This window comes from Elephas maximus, chromosome 19 (genome assembly GCF_024166365.1).
Source record: "Elephas maximus indicus isolate mEleMax1 chromosome 19, mEleMax1 primary haplotype, whole genome shotgun sequence".
NCBI classification, from domain to species: Eukaryota; Metazoa; Chordata; class Mammalia; order Proboscidea; family Elephantidae; genus Elephas; species Elephas maximus.
In genome coordinates, this window is record NC_064837.1 from 74,552,080 (window position 1) to 74,578,734 (window position 26,655).

At 40.7% G+C, this 26,655-nt stretch overlaps 1 protein-coding gene and 1 pseudogene across 2 annotated transcripts in view; one reads left to right on the top strand and one right to left on the bottom strand.

Annotated features, from left to right (window-relative positions):
• Positions 1-26,655, bottom strand: part of FAM110B (family with sequence similarity 110 member B) — a 170,659-nt gene that overhangs the window by 128,851 nt on the left and 15,153 nt on the right. The window lies entirely within an intron of this gene.
• LOC126063206 (transcriptional enhancer factor TEF-4-like) overlaps positions 1-26,655 on the top strand; it is a 56,529-nt pseudogene that overhangs the window by 14,776 nt on the left and 15,098 nt on the right.

Genomic DNA, 26,655 nt, shown 5'->3' on the forward strand with positions numbered 1-26,655 from the left:
CACTCTTGATAAACGGCAGCAGCCGAAGGGATATAAAAACAAATAGAAAAACTCAGAACTACTGGAAAGAATGGCACAGAAATAATAAATCTGTGGGTAAATACACATAAAAAAAATCTTTAAATATTTAACAAAAATATGTAAAATATTTACGTAAATAAGAAAATATAAATACATACATATCTAATAAATAAATATAAAACTAGTTTTTTCTCTTTTACTTAAAAAAATATATAATTGGCTGTTCCAAGTAAATATAATAATGTACTGCAAGGTTTATAACCTATAGGGAAGTAAAATCTATAACAACAGTAACACAAAGGATGGGAGGAACATTAATGGAAACATACAGTTGTAAGAGTCTTACATTAAATGGGAAGGAATATAATATCAATTTGACAAACAGTGAGATGATAACAATATGTATTGTAACCGCTAAAGTAACCAGTGAAAACATAAAACAAAAAGTTTAGCCAAAAACCCAAGAAGACAAACGAAATATTGAAAAATAACTTGACTAATTCAAAATGAGGCAGGAAAGAAGGAACAAACAGATCAGACAAATAGAACACACACACTAAAACACTAGGTTTAAAATCAACCATATCCATGATGACATCAAATATAAATGACTTAAGCTCTCTAATTAAATGGGAGAATTTGTCAAGACAATAAAAATACAACATCCAACTACATGTTTTTTACAAGAGACACACTGTAAGTATAAGTACTAAACATGTTAAAAAAATAAAAGAATATATACATTCTTATATGCGCATATACATATACACAGACACACATACGCAAACACACACCATGTAAACACTAACCCGAAGACACCTGTTATGGCTACATTAATATCAGATAAAGCAGACCTCGAGGCAGGAAGTATTACCAGAGATAAAGAAGGGCATTAGATGATACCAGAGCCAATTCAGTAAAAAAAAGTATGAGCAGTTCTAAATGCATATACACCTAATTACAAAACCTTAAATTACATGAAGGAAAAATTTATGGAACTAAAGGGAGAAATAGACAAATCCACAATCATAGTTAGAAATTTTTAGTTCTGTTCTCAGCAATTGACAGAAAAAGTAGATACACACACAAAAAAGATAAGGGTAACAAAATTTTAATACATTCATTTGAGCATTTAAGAACATAATTGTTAACAGTATATAAGTCCTTTTCTAAGTAAACTTCATATCCTGTAGCACTGCAAAACAGACAGAAGCCTAACTTTTTGGCCAGTTTTTGAGGATTAAATAATTCACATAAAATGCTTAGAATAGGGTCCCGCAATTCATAACATAAAGAGCAATCCTGAACCCCAAAGTATCCCTCTCAAATAATGTTCAGTAATTCTACTCTTTTTCTCCACTCCTAGGGAACTCTAGGACATTAATACTGGTTAGTATTTCTCAGCTTTTGGTTCCAGAAACCCATTGCCGACGAATCAAATTCCGACTCATAAGGACCCTGTATCAGAGTGTCTCATAGGGTTTCCAAGGCAGTAATCTTTATGGAAGCAGATGGTGACAATTTTTGCCTGCAGAGCAGCTGGTGGATTCAAACTGCGGACCTTTCAGTTAGCAGCCAAGATCTTACCACTGGGCCACCAGGGGTCCCTATGGTTCCAGTACAAATACTAAATACCTCATTAGCACCTTTCAGCTATTCGCTCTGAAGTATCAAATCAAATATCAACTATAAAAAAAATAAAATGCCAAATATAAAAAGAAAATAGTTCACTGAGGCTTATGGGTATCTTCCAACTTATTTCTTAGAGACGTTGGAAATTTCTTGAAAGAATATAAGACTGTAATGTCAGACCAACGAAGACCAGTAAAATCATCCTTGGTCTTCATTCCCCTCAACCCATAGAAAGAAGGCCCTGCATCCTTCTCCCTCAACCCCCTACCCTCACTGGTGCAAGATTTAAGCAGACAGGCACTGGGATTCCTTTTATATTCCTATTTGCTGAATTATCTCACCTGAAGCTCTTCACATACTGAAATCTTCAAGTATGTGTCCCAGGTGATTTTTACGAAAAACTAATTTGTATCTTAACTCTACTTGAAGGTTTTCACACAAGACACAGATAAAGAATCAGCCCTGCCATTTACCGGTTGCTGTGATTTTGTGCAAGTCTCTGAATCTCCCTACACCAGTCGCCCGTCCGTCAAAAGGAGACACACCTAACCATGCAGGATGAAGTGACGCAGCATGATGCCTTAAATCTTGCAGGTTGAATGAGTAAATGAGAACACACCCACGGTGGGCAACGTGACCACGTGCCCAAGACCATGGCTGAGACATACGAACTTACATGAAGTTCAAACTGGGTTTCATGACACATTTGTTTTCTCTGTTCCTCTTGCCTTTCCCAAACACAAGCATTTCACCTTACACATGAGCAAAACTAAAGCTGTGTGAAGTTCCCCAGACTTGCCAGGCTGTTTCACGCCTCAGTCTCTTGTAGTCTGTTCCATTTCCCTGTAATTTCCTTCCTGAATTTCTCCATGACTCCCCACTTCCGCTCATCCTCTTCACCAGCTTAACACCCACCTTTCCTTTAAGACCAGCGCAGACCTGACTTTCTATAGGGAAGCCTCCCTGGACCCATATCTTTCAGGTTTGGCACTTTCTGCACCACCTTCTCTTAGGATCCTGGATTCGGTCAACTCTCTAGTGGTTTATTCACCATTCGTCTACCAGTTTGTCATACTGGGGTGGCTTGCATGTTGCTGTGATATTGGAAGCTTTGCCGCTGGAATTTCAAGCATCAGCAGAGGCACCAATGGTGGACAGGTTTCAGCGGAGCTTCTAGGCTAGAAACAGACTAGGAAGATGGAGCTGGTAGGCTACTTCTGAAAAAACTGGCCAGTGAAAACCTTATGAATTGCAGTAGAACGCTGTCTGATACAGTGCCAGAAGATAGCCCCTCAGGCTGGAAAGCACTCAATATAAAACTGGGGACGAGCTACCTCTTCAGAGTAGCGTTGGCCTTAATGAAATGGACGGAGTAAAGCTTTTGGGACCTTCATTTGCTGAGATAACAGGAATCAAAATGAGAAGAAACAGCTGCAAACATTCATTAATAATCAGAACATGGAATGTACGCAGTATGAATCTAGGAAAATTGGAAGTCATCAAAAATACAAGGGAACACAAAAAGATCAATATCCTAGACATTAGAACCTGAAATGGACAGGAATTGTCCCCTTTGAATTCGATTATCAATGGCCTACTATGGCAGGAATCACAAACTGAAGAGAAATGGCACCCCATTCATTGTCAAAAAGAACATTTCAAGATCTATCCTAAATTACAATAGTCACTAATACAATAATATCCATTTGCCTACAAGGAAGACAAGTTAATCCAACTATTACTCAAATTTACACACCAACCACTAAGGCCAAAGATGAAAAAAATTTTACCAACTTCTGCAGTCTGAAACTGATTGAACATGCAATCAAGATGCATTGATAATCACTGGTGATTGGAATGCAAAAGCTGGAAACAAAGAAGAAGGATCAGTAGTTGGAAAAAATGGCCTTATGGATAGAAATTACAACAGAGATCACATAACAGAATTTTGCAAGACCAAAAACTTCTTCATCGCAAATACCATTTTTCAACAGAGTAACTGGCAACTATACACACGGACCTCACCAGGTACACAGGAATCAAATCAACTATATTTGTTGAAAAAGTCAATGGAAATGCTCAATATCATCAGTCAGAACGAGGCCAAGGGCCGACCGAGGAACAGACCATCAATTGCTCATATGCAAATTCAAACTGAAACTGAAGAAAATTAGAGCATGTCCATGAAAGCCAAAATACAACTCTGAGTATATCCCACCTGAATTTATAGACTATCTCAAGAATAGATTTGAAGCACTGAACACTAATGACCGAACACCAGACAAGTTGTAGAACGACATCAAGGATATCATACATAAAGAAAGCGACAGGTCATTAAAAAGACAGGAAAGAAAGAAAAGGCCAAAATGGATGTCAGAAGACTCTGAAACCTACTCTTGAACACAGAGTAGCTAAAGCAAAAGGATGAAATGATGAAGTAAATGAACAGAAGATTTCAAAGGGTGGTATGAGAAGACAAATTAAAATGTTATAATGACATGCGTAAAGACCTGGAGATAGAAAACCAAAAGGGAAGAACACTCTCGGCATTTCTCAAGCTGATAAACTGAAGAAAAAATTCAAGCCTCAAGTTACAATTCTGAAGGATTCTATGGGCAAAATATTGAACAACGCGGGACGCATGAAGAGAAGATGGAAGGAATACACAGAGACACTCTACCAAAAAGAATCAGCTGATGTTCAATCATTTCAGTTAGTAGCATACAATAAAGAACCGACGGTGCTGAAGGAAGAAGTCCAAGCTGCACTGAAGGCATTAGTGAAAAACAAAGCTCTAGGAATTGACGGAAAACCAACTGAGATATTTCAACAAACAGGCATACCGCTGGAGGTGCTCGCTCATCTGTGCCAAGAAATTTGAAGAGAGCTCCCTGGCCAACTGACTGATAGAGATATTTGCGCCCATTCCAAAGAAACGTGATCCAACAGAATGTGGAAATTATGTACCAGTTATCACACATAAGCAAAATTTTGCTGCTGAACATTCAAAAGTCATTGCAGCAATACATCGACAGGTAACTGCCAGAAATTCAGGCCAGATTCAGAAGAGGACATGGAAAGACAGACATCACTGCCGATATCAAATGGATCTTGGCTGAAAGCAGAGAATGCCAGAAAGATGTTTACCTGTGTTTTGTTGACTATGCAAAGGCATTCAACTGTGCGGATCATAACAAATTATGGATAACCCTGTGAAGAATGGGGGTTCCAGAACACTTAATTGTGGTTACCTGGAACCTGTACATAGTCCAAGAGGCAATTGTTGGAAAAGAACAAAGAGATAATGCGTGGTTTAAAATCAGGAAAGCTGTGCGTCGTCAGGGTTGTATCCTTTCACCATACTCACTCAAACGAATCCTGAGCAAATAACCTCAGAAGCTGGACTATATGAAAAAGAACACGGCATCAGGATTGGAAGACTCATTAACAACCTGCATTATGCAGATGACACAATCCAACTTGCTGAAGGCAAAGAGGACTTGAAGCACTTACTGATGAAGATCAAAGACTATAGCCTTCAGTATTGGTTACACCTCAAAATAAAGAGAACAAAAATCCTCAAAACTGGGCCAGCTATAAGCAACAACACAATAAACAGAGAATATACTGAAGTTGTCAAGGATTTCATTTTACTTAGATCCGCAATCAATGCCCTTGGAAGCTGCAGTCAAGAAATCAAAAGACGTGTTGCATTGGGTAAATTTGTTGCAAAAGACCTCTTTAAAGTCCTCAAAAGCAGCGATTTCACTTTGAGGACTAAGGTGTGCCTGACTTCAGCCACGGTATCTTTGATCACCTCAGATGTGTGTGAAAGCTGGGCCATAAGTAAGGAAAATTGAAGAAGAATTGATGCCTTTGAATTATAATATTTGCAAAGAATACTGAATATATCATGGACTGCCCAGAAGAACAAACAAATCTGTCTTGGAAGAAGCACAGCCAGATTGTTCCTTAGAAGCTAGGATGATGAGACTTTGTCACATATACTTTGGACAAGTTATCAGGAGGGACCAGTCCCTGGAGGAGGAACTCATGCTTGGTAAAGTCTATAGAGGACCAGCGAAAAAGAGGAAAACCCTCAACGAGATGGACTGACACGATGGCTGCAACAGTGGGCTCAAGCATAACAATGACTGTGAGGTCTGTGCTGGATTGGACAGTGTTTTGTTCTGTTGTACCTAGGGTCACTATGAGTCGGAACCAACTTGACAGCACCCGACAACAACAACTGGTAGGTTGTGAGCTCCTGGAGGGCAAAGAACACAGCAGGCATCTTTGCAGCCTAAGGATCTGGAGCACTTCCCAACACAAGGCAGCCCGTCAGGAAAACCTTGCTGAGTAAGCGGAGTTGGGGAGCTACCAGGCTGGGACATTAAGAAAAACCTGTCAGGCTCTTGCCTAGAAGCAAATTTGACCTACAACCAAGACAGCTGAAGTACCACCTGAAGCATCAGGAAGTGGATTCTCTAGCCCCTGGCCTGCCTCCAAGTGACTGCAGCCCCAGCTAACATCCTGACTCCAACCTTATGGGAGACCCCAAGGCCAAACCACCCAGCTAAGACACTCCTGAATCCCACAGCAACTGTGAAGTTAATAAATCTTTATCGTATCAAGTCACTATATTCTGGGATAATTTGTTAGGTAACAACGGATAACTAATACAGATCTGAAGTTGAACTCCTAGCATTCTTTTTGCCCAGCTCATCTAAAAGTATCTACATCATAGATAAAAAGTCATCAAAGGGGCATTGAGAATACATGTTCTAGTTCCCTCTGCCATGCTCTCTGAACAGATTATCAGATTTCTAGGATTCTAAAATTATTTAAAGGATGCCCTACTTAGTCTCTGTTTTGTGAGGTATTCAGATTAAACAGTCAATTGTATAATTACATTACAGTGGAATGAAGTGAATGATATTCTGAATTAAATCTGTTTCCAAATAAACGAAAAACAAACAAAAATCCCCATTGTCATAAAGTCAATTCCAACTCATAGCAACCATACAGCCGAATAAAAGAACTTTTTAAAATTATAGAATACACACTTTCCTAGATTTTGTTTAAATCCTTGCAATCTTTCAAAAAGTATATTTGCATTTACTGAGAGAATTTTTATTTAAGAACCTAAAACTAAGTTTAGGGATTATTTAATTATGCTACACCAAATTTAATAATACCTATATTAATTTTTTTTAAATAAGAAAAATTTTTCCTAGAGAGTAGATTTTATGTACTGTGATTGTTAAGGTTGTGTGTCACCTTGGCTGGGCCATGATTCTCAGTGGTATGACAGTTATTTTATTTATTTATTTTTTATGACAGTTATGATGTAATTTGGCAGTCCATGGAAACCCTGTTAGGGTAGTGGTTAAAAGCTACAGCTGCTAACCAAAAGGCTGGCAGTTCGAATCCACCAGGCAGTCCTTGGAAACCCTATGTGGCAGTTCTACTCTGTCCTACAGGGTTGCTGTGAGTCAGAATCCGACTAGACAGCAATGGGTTTGTTTGTTTTTTATGATGATGTAATCACCTCCATGATGACATCTGATATAATGTGATCACCTCCATGATGGGATCTGCTATGAGTAGCCAATCAGTTGAAAGGGAGTTTCCTTGGGAGTGTGGCCTGCGTCCAATAGGTGGACTTTCTGGCTAAGGCTCACAGGCTTTTGCTCCATCTGAATCCTGCAACTGGCTCTTGTTCATCTGACCTCCAGTTCTTGAGACTCGAACCAGCAGCTTACCTGCTGTCTTGCCTACCTATCCATCTTGGGATTCACTGGTATTCACAGCCTGTGAGCAAGAGCCCTGCTGTCTGACCTGCTGATCTTGGGTTTGACACCCTCGCGGCTATGTAAATCAAGAGAAGCTTCTAACCTGACCCAGGAGCTGGGTTCCTGCCTCTACAGCTGGATAAGCCATTTCCTTGATATAAATCTCTACATATGTATATACATTTATATGCTTTACTGATTTTGCTTTCTCTAGAAAACCCGGACTAAGACATGTACCTTAAAACAAAAGTCAGGAGGCAGGCCAAGATGGTGGAGTAGTCAGATGCTTCCCGTGGTCCCTCTTACAACAAAGACCCAAAGAAACAAGTGGATCGATTATATCTGACAATCTAGGAGCCCTGAACATCAAAGCTGAGGAGTCAGACTGAGCAGCAGAGGGAGGGAGACTGTTCAGAAGCAGCACAGATTTTCCAGACATGATCTGGCCGGCACCCTGCAGGCTGGCTTGGCCAACACGTATGGGCTGAGGCCAGCAGGAGAGCGCAGGATGCGTCTTCCACACGGGGAGAAACTGAGAGGTGGGCAGTCTACACAATCCTTCGCAACCAGGGGAAGGGGCTCTGGATCTGCGAAAGTTAAATGCAAGCATCTAACCTAATGTGCAGGATCAAAATAAGCCTTCCGCCGCTGGGACGTGCCTCTCTCCCGGTCACCCATCCTCCCCCCACACACTCTGCTTCTGTCCTAGTCCACCTTCAGTGACGGCTGCACCTCCTGGGCCAGAAGTGGGGCCAGTCAAATGTCCTGAGCCATCTTCCTGGCTTTGGAGAGGGAACAAATTAAAAAACAGGAAAAAATAATCTGCCAGCTCCCCTAAGCCAGGTCCTCTGGGCAGGCAGAGCCCCTTTGTCTAAGCACAGGCATAAGGAGTCCATGGACTTGAACACTTTTCACTCCTGCCTAGTCCTGTGTGGGCTCATTTCAACAGCGTAGGCCCTCATTAGCACAGTGTAACAGGGTATATACCTGAGGCCTATTTTCAACCACAACAGCTAAGGGGGATCGGCAGATTCATGACATTTGACCCCACCCTACCCATTAAGCAGGATCCTTACCTACCCAGATCAGCGGCCTGAGGACGGGAGGCTTCACATGCTCCTAATCGCCACCCACGACAGGGGTCCAAGAATAAGTGGTACCTCCAGTCCTAACAGCAGACAGCATTGGGTATCCAAACTCTGGCTCCAAAAGCCACCCACCTATGCACTCTAGGGAACAGGGATACGCATTCCACCCAGACACTCAGGGACAGTTAGGAGCCCCCTACCTTGCTCGGCAGCCAGATAACTGTGCCTGCTGAAATCACCCCTATGTAGCCCTGCCCATCTAGGACTGTAGATGACAGCCTGCATCACAAACTAGGTGACTGATGACCTGGACACCTGAGCTGAATCCACACAAGAAAAGTAAATGGACTCAGGGCTAACAGACCTAGTAGAAGCTCTAACCACTTGGTTACAGAACGTGAGAGCTTCAAAGGCACCAATAATCAAGCTAGTTCACACAACCAGCCTATTTGGGCATTATTAAAACAAAACAAGAAGCTGGGGCACAGTAAGCAAACATATAATAAATAAATATAATAACTTATTGAAGGTTTGGAGACAATAGTCAATATCAAATCACATAAGGAGGCAGAACATGATGGCTTCAGCAAGCAACCAAAACAAAGAACCAGGAAACCTCTAAAAGGGAAAGGTTTTGGAATTACCAGAGGCAGAATTCAAAACATTAATATACAGAGCTCTTCAAGAGATCAGGCAAACCATAGAACAAACCAAGGAACACAAGGACAAAGCAACAGAGGAACTTAAAAGGTTATGCAAGAGCAAAATGACAAATTTAACAGGCTGCAGGAATCCATAGAGAGACAGCAAATAGAAATCCAAAAGATTAAAAACAAAATTTCAGAATTAGACAACTCAGTAGAAAGTCATGGGAGCAGAATTGAGGCATGGAAGTCAGAATTAGTGTGACTGAAGACAAAGCACTTGACACCAACATATTTGAGGAAAAATCAGATAAAAGAATTTTAAAAAATGAAGAAACCCTAAGAATTATGTGGGACTCTAACAAGAAGAAAAACCCACGAGTGACTGGAGTACCAGAATGCGGGGAATAGCAGAAAATACAGAGATAATTGTTGAAGATTTGTTGGCAGAAAACTTCCCTGATATTGTGAAAGATGAGAAGATATCTATCCAAGAAGCTCATCCAAACCCACACAGGGTAGATCCCAAAAGAAAGCAACAAGACATACTATAATCAAACTTACCAAAACCAAAGATAAAAAGAAAATTTTAAGGGCGGCTAGGGATAAACAAAAAGTCACCTACAAAGGAGAGTCAACAAGACTAAACTCTGACTACTCAACAGAAACTATGCAGACAAGAAGGCAATTGGATAACATATATAAAGCTGTGAGGGGAAAAAAAAATTGCCAACCAAGAATTATATATTCAGCAAAACTGTCTCTAACATATGATGGCAAAATTAGGGCATCTGCAGATAAGCATAAATTAATGGAATATGTAAAAACCACATCAAAATTACAAGAAATACTACAGGAGTCCTCTGGTTAGAGAATCAATAAAATCAGATAACAACCCAAGGCTAGAACACAGGACAGGGTAACCAGATATCAACCCACATAGGGAAGTCACAAAAACAATTCAAAGCTAAAACACTGAAAATAGGGAAACAGAGGCCATCAATAGGTAAAAGACGACAGCATTAAAAGAAAAAAGAGGCACTTAGTAATGTAGTCTTAGAACTTTCATATGGAGAGGAAGTCAAGGCAATATCAAGAAATAAAACATTAATTTAAACTTAGAAAAATAGAGGTAAATTTTAAGGTAACCACGAAGGAAACAAACAATCCTACACATCAAAATAAAAAAGAAGAAAAACATAAAGACTCAGCAATACAAAATCAACAGTGAAAAGAAAATACATAATGAAAAACAACTCAGCACAAAAAATTAAGTGGAACAAAGAAACTGTCAACAACACACACGAAAAGAAGACATCAAAATGATAGGACTAAACTCATACCTATCAACAATTACACTGCATGTAAATGGACTAAACCCACCAATAAAGAGACAGAGAGTGGCAGAGTGGTTAAAAAAAACACAGTCTGGCACTGGATTTTATGGGTCTATATGCTGCCTATAACAGACACATCTAAGACTCAAAGACACAAACAAACTAAAACTCAAAGGAAGGGAAAAAATAAGCAAATGACAATCAAAAAAGAGCAGGAGTGGCAATATTCAGCAAAACTTTAAAACAAAATCCACCACAAAGGATAAGGAAAGACACTGTATAATGATTAAAGGGTCAATACACCAGGAGGATATAACCATAATAAATATTTATGCACCCAATGGCAGGCTCCAAAATAGAAAAAACAAACTCTAACAGCATTGAAAAGAGAAATAGACAGCTCCACAATAATAGTAAGAGACTTTATCACACCACTTTTGGTGAAGGACAAAACATCCAGAAAGGACCTCAATAAAGACATGGAAGATCTAAATGCCACAATCAACTTGATCTCATAGACATATACAGAACACTCCACCCAACAGCAGCCAAGTATACTTTGTTTTCCAACGCACATGGAACAGTCTCCAGAATAGACCACACATTAGGCCACAAAGCAAGCCTTAACAGAGTCCAAAACATCGGAATACTATAAAGCATCTTTTTCTGAACAAAAAGCCACAGAAGTAGAAATCAATAACAGAAAAAGCACGGAAAAAAAATCAAATACTTGGAAACTGAACAACATCTTGCTCAAAAACTACTGGGTAATAGAAGAAATCAAAGACAGAAAAAATAAATTCATAGAATCAAATGAGAATGAAAACACATCCTACCAGAACCTTTGGGGCACAGCAAAAGCAGTGCTCAGAGGTCAGTTTATAGCAATGAACACACACATCCAAAAAAGAAGAAAAGGCCAAAATCAAAACATTAACCCTACAACTTGAACAAATAGAGTCGCAAAAGAAACCCACGGGCACCAGAAGAAGGCAATTGAAACAGTTAACAAGACCAAAGCTGGTTCTTTGAAAAGATGAACAAAATCTTTTTGGCCAAACTGACAAAAGGAAAAACAAGAGAGGAAGCAAATAACCTGAGTAAGAAACCACATGGGTGTTATCACAACCGACCCAGCTGAAATTAAAAGAATTATTACAGAATATAACAAATTATAACAAATTTGTTGTGCTCCAACAAATTGGAGAACCTAGAAGAAATGGACAAATTTCTAGAAATTTCTAGAAACACACTACCTACCTAAACTAACACAAACAGAGGTAGAACAACTAAATAAACCTATAACAAAAGGAAAGCTTGAAGAGGTAATTAAGAAACTTCCAACAATAACCAAAAAAAGCCCTGGCCCAGACCGCTTCACTGGAGAAATCTACCAAACTATCAAAGAAGAGTTAACACCACTACTGCTAAAGGTATTTCAGAGCATACAAAAGAATGGAAAACTCCCAAACTCACTCCGTGAAGCCAGTATATCCTTGATACCAAAATGAGGTAAAGACACCACAAAAAAAGAAAATTATAGACCAATATACCTCATGAACTTAGACACAAAAATCCTCAACAAAATCCTAGCCAATAGAATTCAACAATATATCAAAAAATAATTCACCATAACCAAGTGGGATTCATACCAGGTATGCAGGGATGGTTCAACGTAAAAAAATAATCAATGTAATCCATCACATAAATAAAACAGAAGAGTCCCATGATCTTATCAATTGTTGCAGAAAAGGCACTCGACCAAGTTCAACACCTATTCATGACAAAAACTCTCAGCAAAATAGGAATAGAAGGGAAATTCTCAACATAATAAAGTGCACTTATACAAAGCCAACAGCCAACATCATCCTAAATGGAGAGAGTCTGAAAGCATTCCCCTTGAGAATAGGAACCAGGCTATGGATGCCCTTTATCACCACTCTTATTCAACATTGTATTGGAGGTCCTAGGCAGAGCAATAAGGCAAGAAAAAGAAATAAAGGGCCTGCAGGCAGGTAAGGAAGAAGTAAAAGTATCCCTATTTGTAGATGGTATGATCTTATACACAGAAAACCCCAAGGAATCTACAAGAAAACTATTGGAACTAATAGAAGATTTCAGGAAAGTTTCAGGATACAAGATAAACATACAAAACTCAGCTGGATTCCTATACACCAACAGAGAACTTCAAAGACAAAATCACCAAATGAATACTATTTACAATAGCCCCCAAGAAGATAAAATACTTCTGAATAAATCTAACCAGAGATGTAAAAGATTTATACAAAGAAAACTACAAGACACTACCGCAAGAAACCAAAAGAGACCTACATAAGTGGAAAAACATGCCTCGTTCATGGATAAGAAGACTCAACATTGTAACAATATCAATTCTACCCAAAGTGATCTACACACACAACGCAATCCCAATCCAAATTCCAAGGACATTTTTTACAAGATAGAGAAACAAATCACCAACTGCATATGGAAAGGGAAGAGGCTCCAGGTAAGTAAAGCATTACTGAAGAAGAACAAAGTGGGAGGCCTCACACTACCTGGTTTTAGAACCTGTCATGCCGCCACGGTAGCCAAAATAGCCTGGTACTTGTACAACAACAGATACATAGATCAATGGAACAGAATTGAGAATCCAGACATAAATTCATCCACCTGTGAGCAGCTGATATTTGGCAAAGGTCCAAAGTCCATTAAATGGGGAAAGACAGTCTCTTTAAGAAACAGTGCTGGCATAACTGGATATCCATCACAAAAAAAATGAAACGACCCATACCTCACTCCATGCACAAAAACGAGCTCAAAATGGATCAAAGACCTAAATATAAAACCTAAAAAGATAAAGATTATGGAAGAAAAATAGGGACAATGCTAGTAGCCTTAATACATGGCATAAGCAGTATATAAAACATTACTAACAATGCACAAATGCCAGGAGAGAAACTAGATAACTGGGACCTCCTAAAAATCAAACACTTACATGCTCATCAAAAGACTTCACCAAAAGAGTAAGAAGACAACCTACAAACTGGGAAAAAGTTTGTGGTACAACATATCCGATCAGGGTCTGATCTCTAAAATCTACGAGATACTGCAAAACTTCAACAACAAAAAGACAAATAAGCCAATTAAAAAATGGGCAAAGGATATGAACAGACACTTCATCAAAGAAGACATTCAGACAGCTAACAGATACATGAGGAAATGCTCATGATCATTAGCCATTAGAGAAATCAAATCAAAACTACCATGAGATACCATCTCACCCCAACAAGGCTAATACTAATCCAAAAAACAAAATAATAAATGTTGGAGAGGTTGTGGAGAGACTGGAACACTTATACACTGCTGGTGGGAATGTAAAATGGCACAACCATTTTGGAAATCGATTTGGTGCTTCCTTGAAAAGCTAGAAATAGAACTACCATACGATCCAGCAATCCCACTCCTACGAACATATACTAGAGAAAGAAAAGCCATCACATGAACAAATATATGCACACCCATGTTCTTTGCAGCACTGCTCCCAATAGCAAAAAGATGGAAACAACCTAGGTGCTCATCAACAGACGAATGAATAAACAAATTATGGTAAATTCACACAATGGAATACTACACAGTGATAAAGAACAATGAAGAATCCGAGAAACATCTCACAACATGGATGAATCTGGAGGACATTATGCTAACTGAAATTAGTCAGTCGAAAACGGAGAAATAATCGTATGACACCATTATTATGAGAACTCAAGAAAAGGTTTTAACACAGAAGAAAACATTCTTGATGTTTATGAAAATGAGGGAGGGAAGGAGGGAGAGGGGTATTCACTAACTAGATAGTAGATAAGAATTATCTTAGCTAAAGGTTAAAAAAAAGGTTTTTTTAAAGGGAAGGACAATGCACAATAATAACGGAAGTAAGCACAACTGGACTAAACAAAAAGCACAGAAGTTTCCTGAACACAACCAAACCCTTCAAGGGACAGAGTAGTAGGGGCTGAGGTCTGGGGACCATGGTTTCGGGGGACATCTAGTTCAAGCAGATACAGGAGACTAAGTGGGCGGCTCCTGTCTGGAGGCAGGATGAGAAGACAGAAAAGGAGCTGGTTGGATGGACAGAGGTAGCCGGGGTGGAAAGGCGGAGTGTGCTGTCACATTATAGGGATTGCAACTAGCGTCACACAACACTATCTGTATGAATTTTTTTATAAGAAGTTAACTTGAGCTTAAAGTTTCATCTTAAGCACAATTAAAAAAAAAAAAAGATTGCAGTCTAGAAAAAATAAATAAATAGAGACACTAAATATCAAAAAACCCAAACCTGTTGCCCTTGAGTCAATTCCAATTCATAGCAACCCTATGGGACAGAGCAGAACTGCCCCATAGGGTTTCCAAGGAGCAGGTGGTGGATTTGAACTGCCGCCCTTTGGTTAGCAGCCGTAATGCTTAACCACTACACCACCAGAGTTTCCAAGGCACAAAATCAATATTGGAAAATTAAAGTCAGGAGCAGTAACAGTGCCGTGCCATGGCAAAGGGAAAAAACAGAAACAAAATTCAGCCACGTTATCTCAAAATAAAAAACATTAATTCCTCAACTAAAAAAATTAAATTCCCAAGAAAAGAAAATTAGTTTGTAATTCAACAGTATTTTTTCAGTCTAAGGAAATAAGTATATGCTCATTACCTAAAGTCTTGAGCTTAACAAAGACTTCTTATAAACACCACATTTGAAAATTATTTATTAAAGCAAAATACACTCCGAAAACAGATTTTCCTTTTAAAATAAAAATGTACAGCACAAGTTTGCACCAAGTATCTACAATGCTTAATAAATGGTTCCAAAAAGCATCAGTGAAATATTCTAGATGTGAGAATCTATACAGACTAAAGACAAACGTAAAAAGCCTGGGAAAAAGCATATATGTATATGCATTTTGGCTTTTCAGCATAAGTGCTAAAAATTATGGACTCATTTGAACATTCTTGATGAAAAAGTCTTTGACATCGTAAATCATCTTTATCAGGAGAACTTCTGCGACCCTTTCTGCCCCTTGCAGCATTTTCCCTGAAGACCAGTTGCCATCAAGTTGACTCTGACTCACAGTGACCCCGTGTATCAGAGGAAAGCTGCGCAATACTGGGTGTTCAAGGGCTGTTTTTCAGAGGTAGATTACCAGAACCTTCTTTCAAGGCACCTTCGAAGGCATCTCTGGGTGGACTTGAACCTCCAACGTTTTGGTTAGCAGCCAAGCTCATTAACCATTAGCACCAGGTATCCTCCATGAGGACATCAGTCTGCAATCATCCTCCCTCCTGTCCAGGACTCTGCAAAGCTTCCTGTGCCTGGGGCCTCTCAGCCTTAGCGCCACACAAAAAAAAAAAAAAAAAAATTTTTTAACAGGCACCTCTAAAACGAGGACTTCGCCTAGATCCAGGGATCTCAGAATGTGCTTCTCCTCCCCCTGAAACAGCAGCACCTGGAACCCTGTTAGAAATGTAAATTCTCGGGCCTCCCCAGACTACTGAATCAGAATCTGGGGGGCATTTATGTTTTTACAGCCCTTCAGGTGATGATTCTGATGTGTTTGCAAACCCCTGGCCTAGATCAATGGCTCCTAGAGCTCCCTGCCTTCCAGTCTCCCGGGGAGTGCTCTCCATAGTCCCGCCCAGGTGTTCCTGCTGGGCCAACATCTGGGAACCACTGGGGTAAGGTAATCTTTAAAAGCAAGAACTGATACCTATTGTGCCATTTTAGCCCTGACAGTCGTAGTTTTACTGGGGCCTTTGCCAAGCCAGAGAGAAAGAGGCAAAAGTGCAACTCTACACAGAGATGCCAGGCCCTGGACGCAGACTGAACCCCAGCTCACATGAAGCTCAGGGTCCCTTCACGTTTACAGCCCAGAATCATCGGTTCCACATGAGGGCCAACCATTTCACTCCTCCCCACACACTGCTTACAAACATTTATCAGTTTATTTTGGTGTTAAAGAACGACATAACGTTAATTTTCAAACACTGTGCCCCTGAGAGACAGCCCCAAACACATGCAGAGCTTCTAAGGCATGATGAAATAAACCCATAATGAGAAGTAAAAAAGACAGTGCTACAAATAGCAACGGCAACTAAGGTTACTCCTTTTAAGATTAAAAAATCTCTGGCCCAGCATGCAGGACAGAGAGAGGACTCTCCAGCCCCTTTGTGACACACCCCCCCCAACCACTCTGTCTGGGTCACTTCTGGCCTTCTGTAACCTTGAATCCTGCCTCTCTATCACTTTCCCTTATGAGTCTTCTTTGGGCAATCTGGAAAGCACATAATTAGCTAATCCCTGCATCTTATGCAGGTCTTTTCAACATAAAAACCAGTTAGAGCCTCTGACTCACGGTGACCCTATGCATGTCAGAGTAGAACTGTGCTCCACCAAGTTTTCAATGGCTGATTTTTCAAATGCAGATTGCCAGGCCCTTCTTCTGAGGTGCCTCTGGGTAGACTCGAATCTCCAACTTTTCTGTGGGCAGCCAAGAACATTAACCATTCACACCATTCAGGGACCACCTTTCTAATACAGTCAACTACTGTTTACAGAGCCCCACGTGTGCTGGGCTGGGGCAGTGCCACGAACAGGGCTTCCCACTCCTCAGTGAGCTTTCTGGCGTGCCTGAAGACAGACACCCTGCAATCGCACACACCCCAAACCATCCGCTTTACACCCTGATGCTCAACTCGACATTTCCTGCTATTACATCTTTGACCCTTGTGGAGTAAAGTTTACGTACCATTAGGTATTTACAGCCTCTTTCGGTATTGTGAAAAACTGATGCTAAGTAAGGCTCAGTCAGCCTCAGTTTCAGACACAGCCCACTAATTCCAAACTCAAAAAACATATTTGAGAGGCATTAACAGCCCTCTTTTTTTAGACCCTAGGGGAAGGCAGGGCTGTTAGAAGGGGCTGCGAGGGAGCCCTCCCCCGCACCTCCCTGCAGGCTCGCTCCACACTGCCAGGCTGGGTAGGATGAGACCTGCAGCCACAGGAAAGGGTGGACGGCCAGGGGGAGCCTCCATCTCTGCCCACCCGCCAGCCCCAGCACTGGGAGCACTGAGTACAACTTCTGCACCAGCTCTTCCACTCCCAAACAACTGTAAGAATCCACCTCGCCTCTCTGCGCCAATGTCCTCATTAGCAGGGTGGGGATGATCACAGTTAACACCAACCTTGCAAGGTTACTGAGACACAGTGGGGATAGGTAACCACAGGTGACTGCCGATGCCCCACACAGACACAGAGCAGGAGGTCAGGTCACACCACTCAGACACGCCACACTTGAGAGCACTACGTTCACGGCCAAGAAACAGTACCAAGATCCCCTTGGGTATTTTTCTACTCAAAGGAGATAATTAAGTTGTAAGAATTTACTAATTTTTCCCCCATAAGACTCAATACAATTTTTTATTTTGAATGGGAAAAAAATGTAAACTGTAAATATTTTTTTTCATCTACAAACAAAAAGTAATTGTCCACCCTGATTTAAAGTTTCAAAAAGGCTCAAGATATGCCTCCTACTTTCCCAGTGTAGGGGCCCTGGTGGCACAGTGGTTAAGAGCTCGGCTTCTAACGAGAAAGTCGGCAGTTCGAGTCCACCAGCCACTCCCTGGAAACCCTATGAAGCAGTTCTGTATCCTAAATGGCTGCTATGAGTCGGAATCAATTCAACGGCGACAGATTTGGTTTTGGTTCTTCCCAGTGTAAGAAGTTTAAACAGAACCAGCTGAGACCAAAAACAACACTGAGAAAGCCTCTAGTTTTCCTGTGAACCCTGACTTCTTTCACAAAAAGATGTGAGATCACTTCCAAGAAAATACACAAACAAAATGAAATAAGAGGAGAACAGGAAATAAAAACTTGAGGACTTAGGAAAAATTTAAGCAGAGACTACAGAGATCAAGACTGAGAAGAAACCAGACGAAACTGCCTAGTAAAAGTTGCGATCATTGAGCCTTGATTTTGCCTAAGGTTTACTGCTTATGTTTTTAATGAAATTACTCACTTTGCAAGCTCTTGACCGATTTTTCAAATGAGCATCTAAGGGTGAAACACACTGGGCAGTAATGACACACGAGGTGTCAGGCGTTTCTACCACAGACTCAGTGAGATGGGATGTCTCAGGAACAGCCCCCAACAAACGACATGCAGGGATACTGCTCCGAAGCTCTGAGACAACTCCTTCACCCCTAGGTACTGCCTCGAGCTACTTATAGTAACCAAAGCAGTAAATGGGTTCCATAAAGTCTTGAAAAATCTTCCACAACAAGCAAGCCTCTCAGATTTTTAAAAACTCAGCAAGTTCTTAACTTGTAGCCAAAGTTCAAAAAGTCAGACCAGAATACAGAATTACTTCTGTATGGATGCAGTAGTCGAATAAGTACCCCGTACAACCAGAATGCTCCTCGGAAGTGAAGATGATGAGACTCTGGCTCGCTGACTTTGGACATGTCACCAGAAACGACCAATCGCTAGAAAAGGACATCATGGTTGTCAAGGCAGAAGGTTAGCGAAAACCCTCAAGAAGGTGGACTGACATCCTAGCCACAACAACGGACTCAAACATAGCAATGATTAGGAAAATGGCGCAGGACCAGACAACATTTTGATCTATTTGATCTATTACCCATATTATCCATAGATCTATTATCTCTTATCCATAAGGTCACCGTGAGTCAAAGCAACTAACAGGCAAAGCCAGAAAGTTCTTTGATCATTTAACAGTTTGAAGTGCACTCTATCCAGCAAACTCAGATCCAGTAAACTGGAAGAGTCTACACTGTAGTACGTTCACTATCAAAAAGATTTCTGTCCTGGAAATTTTTCAAAGCAGATAATACACCAAGCTGTCTACCACAGGTGTAGAGAAATCTCACGAAACAAATCAATTTGCTATATACAGTCATCCACAGTATCCATGGGGGATTGGTTCCAGAAGCCCCCACAAATACCAAAATCTGAGGATGCTCAAGTCCTTTATATAAAATGACACAATACATCGTCATGTAAACTCTAAATCATCCCTAGCTTGTAATACCTAATGTAATGTAATGTCAATGCTATGGAAATAGTTGGGCTGTGTTGTTTAGGGAATAATGACAAGAAAAAAAAAGTCTCTTTGGTGAAGGGTAAGACAGTACACGATGCTGGGGAAGCCAGCACAATCTGTACACGGCAAAGTCATGGTAGCTCTATCAAACTCGTTGCTGTCGAGTCAATTCTGACTCATAGCGACCCTACAGGACAGAGTAGAACTGCCCTGTAGAGTTTTCAAGGAGTGCCCGGTGGATTCAAACTGCTGACCTTCTGGTTAGCAGCTGTAGCACTTAACCACTACGCCACCAGGGTAGCTCCATAGACACATCCAAATTTCCTGAGGGACCAAATTCCTGGGCTGAGTTCTATGGGGACCATGGTCCTGGGGAACATCTAGCTCAATTGGCATAACATAGTTTATAAAGAATATGTTCTACATTCTACTTTGGTGAGTAGCGTCTGGGATCTTAAAAGCCTATGAGCAGCCATCTAGGCTACTCCACTGGTCTCAGCCCTTTGGGAGGAAGAATGAAGAAAATTAAAAATACAAGGGGAAGATTAGTCCAAAGGACTACCGTAGCCTCCACCTGACTGAGTCCAGTAAAACTAGATGGTGCTCGACTACCACCACTGACTGCTCTGACAAGAATCACAATAGAGGGTCCTGGACAGAGCTGGAGAAAAATGTAGAACAAAATTCTAACTCAAAAAGAAAGACCAGACTTGCTGGCCTGAGGAAGACTGGAGAAACTCTGAGAGTATGGCCCCTAGGCACCCTTTCAGCTCCGTAATGAGGCCACTCCTGAGGTTCACCCTTGAGCCAAAGATTCACAGTCCCAAGGAACAAAACAAGACTAGAGGGGCACACCAGCCCTGGGGCAGGGACTGGAAGGCAGGAGGGAACAGGAAAGCTGGTAATGGGGAACCCAGGGTTGAGAAGGGGGACTGCTGACATGTCGTGGTATTGTTAGCCAATATCACAGAACAACGTGTGTACTATTTGATGAGAAACTAGTTCTGTAAACCTTATCTAAAGTACAATAGAAATAATTACATTACATTAAACCTCAAAAAAAGGAAAAAAGTCTATTTTTTTTTCCCCAAATATTTTTGACCCTCGGTTGGTTAAATCTGCAGATGCAGAACCCATGGATATGAAGAGCCAACTATACTTTAAATCATCTCTAGATTACTTATAATGTTTATTATAATATTTATATTTACTTATAATATTTACAATGCAAGTGCTATGTAAACAGTTGTTGTACTGTATTGTTTAGAGAATAATGACAAGAAAAAGAAGTTGGTACATGTTCAGTACAGATGCAAACATCATAGGCCTAGCTACAAAGTACACATCAGAAACAACATAACATTTTTTTCCTGAATATATTCTAGCTGCAGTTGGTTGAAATGCAAAGATGCGGAACCTTCAGATTCGGAATTTTCGGAGGGTCGACTGCCCGAAGTTTTTGGCTATGAACAATGAAAAAGAATGTGTTTCATTTCAGACCAATGAATACTAAGCCATCCTTCATGGCCAAGGTTAGAAATTGGGGATCAAGCAGAATCTCCTCAACAAATCAGCTCAGTCCATAGAGGTTGCAGAAAATAATTAGAGAGGAGGCGTGGTATAAACCTTTTAGGATGACTGCTGCTGTTATTAGCTGCCAATCCAAGCCCCAACTCATGACAATGTGATGTACAACAGGATTGAACCATTGTGATCCGTGTAGCTTTTACTGGCTGATTATGAGAAGGATCACCAGGCCTTTCTAGTCCATCTTAATCTAGAAACTCCATTGAAGCCTGTTCAGCATCACAGATAGCAACAGAAGAGCCTGCACTGACAGATGGCTGCGCATGAAGTGCACTGGCCAGGAATCAAACACAGGTCTTCAGCCTAGAAGGTGAGAATTCCACCACTGAACACCCACTGACCCTCTAGGGGCTGCACAAAGCAGAGAGGAGGCAGCAGTAACGGCAGGAGACACCCAGGAAATTGTCCGCAGAGACACTGAGGCCAGGTCAGGGAGATCTGGAAGGGCATGTTAAAGTGACTTTGCTCTGAATGCAATAAGGGCTTAGAACTGCTGAGGAAAGTGATAAGTAAACAAAAACAAACAAACACACTGCCCTGGAATGGAGTTCATCCAATTCATCCCTTCATAGGGTTTCTTGGCTAAAATCTTTACAGAAGTAGATCTTTTTCTTAGGTGTCTTAGAGTCAGTTTTGACTTACAGCTACCCTACTTAGAACAGAATGAAACACTGCCTGGTCCTGCGCCATCCTCACAGTTGTTCCTATACTTGAGCCCATCGTTGCAGCCACTGTGTCAATACATCTCCTTAAAGGTCCTCCTCTCTTTCCTTGACCCTCTACTGTACCAAGCCTGACGTCCTTCTCCACAGACTGGTCCCTCCTGGTAACATAACCAATGTAAGTGTAGACGAAGTCTCGCCACCCTTAGCTGTACTTCTTCCAAGACAGATTCGTTCCTTCTTTTGGCGGTCCGCAGTATATTCAATATTCTTTGTTAACACGATAACTCTTCTTTGGTCTTCCTTATTCATCGTCCAGCTTTGTCATGCATACACGGCACCTGAAAACACCATGGCTTGGGTTAGGAGGACCTTAGTCCTCAAAGTGACGTCTTTGCTTTTTAATACTTTAGAGGTCTTTCGCACCAGATCTGCCCAATGCTGCTCCCATGGGTGTTGACTGTGGACCCAAGTAAAATGAAGCCCTTGACAACTTCAAAATTTTCTCTCTTTATCATGGTGCTGCTTATTGGTCCAGTTGTGATGACTTTTCTTTTCTTTATGCTGAGATGTAATCCATACCGAAGGCTGTGGTCTTGGAGCTTCATCACTAAGTGTGTCAAGTCCTCTTCACCTCCAGGAAGCAAGACTGTGTCATCTGCATATCACAGGTTGTTAATGATCCTTCTTCCAATTCTGATGTCACACTCTTCTTCATATAGTCCAGCCTCACTATTTGCAGAGCATACAGAGCATAAGTGTGGTGAAAGGGAACAACAGTGACACACATCTTTCCTGATTTTAAACCACTCAGTATCCCCTGTTCTATTCTAACAACTGCCTCTTGGTCTGTGTACAGACCTCATGGGCACAATTAAGTGTTCTGGATTCCTATTCTTCATAATGTTATCCATAATTTGTTATGATCCACAGTCAAATGCCTTTGCATAGTCAATAAAACACAGGTAAACATCTTTCCAGTATTCTCCACTTTCAGCCAAGATCCATCTGACATCAGCAATGATATCCCTCGTTCCAAGTCACCCACAAAATCTAATTTGAATTTCTGGCAGTCCTCTGTCGATGTACTGCTGCAACCACTTTTGAATGATTTTCAGCACAATTTTACTTGTGTATGATATTAATGAAACTATTGCATAATTTTGGCATTCTGTTGCATCACCTTTCTTTGGAATAGGCACAAATACGGATGTCTTCCAGTTGGTTGGCCAGGTAGCCGTCTTCCAAGTTTCTTGGCATAGATGAGTGATTGCTTCCAGTGTTGCATTCATTTGTTGCAACACTTCAGTTGGTATTCTGTCAATTCCTGGAGCCTTGTTTTTCACCAGTGCCTTCAGTGCAGCTTGGACTTCTCCCTTCACTACAGTGGATTCTTGATCATGTGTTACTTCCTGAAATGAGTGAACGTCAACCAAATATTTTTGGTACAGTGACTCTGTGTATTCCTTCCATCTTCTTTTGATGCCTCCTACGTCGTTCAGTTATTGCACGTACCATCCTTCAACAGTCCAACTCGAGGCCTGAATTTTGTCTTCAGCTCTTTCTGCTTGAGAAAGGCCAAGCATGTTCTTCCGGTTTGGTTTCTAACTTCAGGTCTTTGCACATTTCGTTAGAATACGCTGTCTTCTTGATCCGCCCTTTGAAATCTTCTGTTCAGCTCTTTTACTTCGTCATTTCTTTCTTGGCTACTCTACATTTACCGTGGCTACTCCTCATTCAAGAGCAAGTTCCAGAGCCTCTTCTGAAATCCATTTTGGTCTTTTCTTTCTCTCCTGTCTTTTTAGCCCAGCAATCTACTTCTAAAAAAATTGGCCAGTGAAACCTTATGAATAGCAGCGGAACATTGTTTGATACAGCACCAGAAGTTGAGCCATTCAGACCGTAAGGCATTCAAAATACAACTGGGGAAGAGGTGCCTCCTCAAAGTAGAGTCAACTGTAACAACATGGATGGAGCCGAGCTTTCCGGATCTTCGTGTGTTGATGTGGCATGACTCAAAATGAGAAGAAACTGCTGAAAGCATCCATTAATAATCACAACATGAATCTAGGAAAACTGGAAGTCTTCAAAATTGAAATGGAACACATACAGATCAATATCCTAAGCATTAAAAAAAGCTGAAATCGACTGGTATTGGCCATTTTGAAGGAGACAATAATATGGCCTACTATAGCAGAAATGACGAATTGAAGAAGAATGGTGTTGCATTCATTATCAAAATGTATATTTCAAGATCTATCCTGAAATGCAATGCTGTCAGTGATAGAATAATATTCATAAAAAAAAAAAAATTTTTTTTTTTTACAAGGAAGGCCAATTAATATGACTATTTTTCAAATTTACGTGCTAACTGCCAATGCCAAAGGTGAAGAAACTGAAGACTTTTACCAACTTCTACAGTCAGAAATTGATCAAACATGCAATTGAGATGCACTGATAATTACTGGTGATTGAAATGTGAAAGTTGGCAACAAAGAAGAAGGATCACCAGTTGGCAAGTATGGCTTTGGTGATAGAAACGATGCCAGAGATCACATAATAGAATTTTGCAAGACCAGTAACTTCTTCACAGCAAATACTTTTTTTCAACAATATAAAAGATTACTACACAAGTGGACCTCACCAGATAGAAGGAATTAAATCAACTACGTGTGTGAAAAGAGACAATGGAAAAGCTCAGTATCATCAGTCGGAACAAGGCCAGGGGCCACCCGCAAAACAGACCATCAACTGCTCATATGCAAGTTGCCATTGAAGCTGAAGGAAATTAAAACAGGTTCACAAGAACCAAAATACGACCTTGCTTACATCCCACCTGAATTTGGAGACCATCTCAAGAACAGATCGGACGCACTGAGTGCTAATGACCAAAAATGAGTTGTGGGATGACATCAGGGACATCATACACGAAAAAAGCAAAAAGGTCATTAAAAAGACAAGAAAGAAAGAAAAGGCCAAAATGGACGTCAGAATAGACTCCAAAAGTTGCTCTCGAACGAAGAGGAACTAAAAGGAATGGAAGAAATGATGAAGTAAAAGGGCTGAACGGGAGATTTCAAAGGAAAGCTCCAAGAAGACAAAGTATTATGATGAAACGCGCACAGACTAGGAGAAAACCAAAAGGGAAGGACACACTTGGCATTTCTCAAGCTGAAAGAACTGAAGAAAAGATTCAAGCCTTGAGCTGTTATATTCAAGGATTCTATGGGCAAAATATTGAACAACGTAGGTGGCATCAAAAGAAGGAAGGAAGAAATACACAGAGTCACTGTACCAAAAAGAATTGGTTGATGTTCAAACAGATGGTACTGAAGGAAGAAGTCCAAGCTGCACTAAAGGCACTGGCAAAAAACAAGCCTCCAGGAACTGACGGAATACCAGATGAGATTTTTCAACAAATGGATGCAACACTGGAAGCACTCACTCATCTATGCCAAGAAATTGGGAAGACAGATACACCTGTCCAACTGATAAGAAGAAGGCTCATGTTTTATCCATTCCAAAGAAAAAGTGATCCAAAGGAATGTGGAAATCATCAATGTCTTTAATATCACACACAAGTAAAATTTTGCTAAAGATCATTCAAAAGCAGTTGCAGCAGCACATCAGTAAGGAACCGCCAGAAATTCAAGCTGGATTTTGCAGATGACTTGGGACGAGGGGTTATCATTGCTGATAGCAGATGGATCTTGGCTGAAAGCAGAGAATACCTGAAAGGTGTTTACCTGTGTTTTACTGACTACACCAAAGGCATTTGACTGTGTGGATCATAACATATTATGGATAAAATTGCAAAGAACAGGAATTCCAGAACACTTAATTGTGTTCATGAGAAACCTGTACATAGACCAAGAGGCAGTTATTCAAATAGAACAAGGGGACACTGAGTGTTTTAAAATCAGGAAAGATGTGCGTCAGGGTTGTATCCTTTCATCATACTTACTCAAAAGGAGAATGTGGCATCAGGATTGGTGGAAGACTCATTAACAACCTGCAATATGCAGATGACGCAACCTTGCTTGAAAGTGAAGACCACAGCTTTTAATATGAATTACACCTCAACATAAAGAAAACAAAAATCCTTACAACTGGACCAATAAGCAACATCATGATAAACAGAGAAAAGACTGAGGTTGTCAAGGATTTCATTTTACTTGGATCCACAATCAATGCCCAGGGAACCAGCAGTCAAGAATCAAATGACACATTGCATTTGGCAAATTTGCTACAAAAGACCTCTTTAAAGTATTAAAAAAAAAAAAAAAAAAGTCCACCTTGAAGACTAAGGTTTGCCTGACCCAAACCACGGTGTTGTCAATCACCTCATATGTATGTGAAAGTTGGACAATGAATATGGAAAGCCAAAGAAGAATGGACGCCTCTTCGTCGTGGTGTTCACGAAGAATACTGAATATACTATGGACCGCCACAAGAACGAACAAATCTGTCTTGGAAGTACTGCCAGAAAGCTCCTTGGAAGCAAGGATGCCGAGACTTTGTCTTATGTACTTTGGACACGTTATCAGGAGGGACCAGTCCCTGGAGAAGGACACCATGCTTGGTAAAGTAGAGGGTCAGGGAAGAAGAGGAATACCTTCAACAAAATGGACTGACACAGGGGCTGCAACAACGGGCTCAAGCATAACAATGATTGTGACGATGGTGCAGGACCAGGCAGTGTTTTGTTCTGTTGTTCACAGGGTTGCTATGAGTCAGAACCGACTTGACAGCACCTAATAATAACAACCCTCTTGTTGGCAG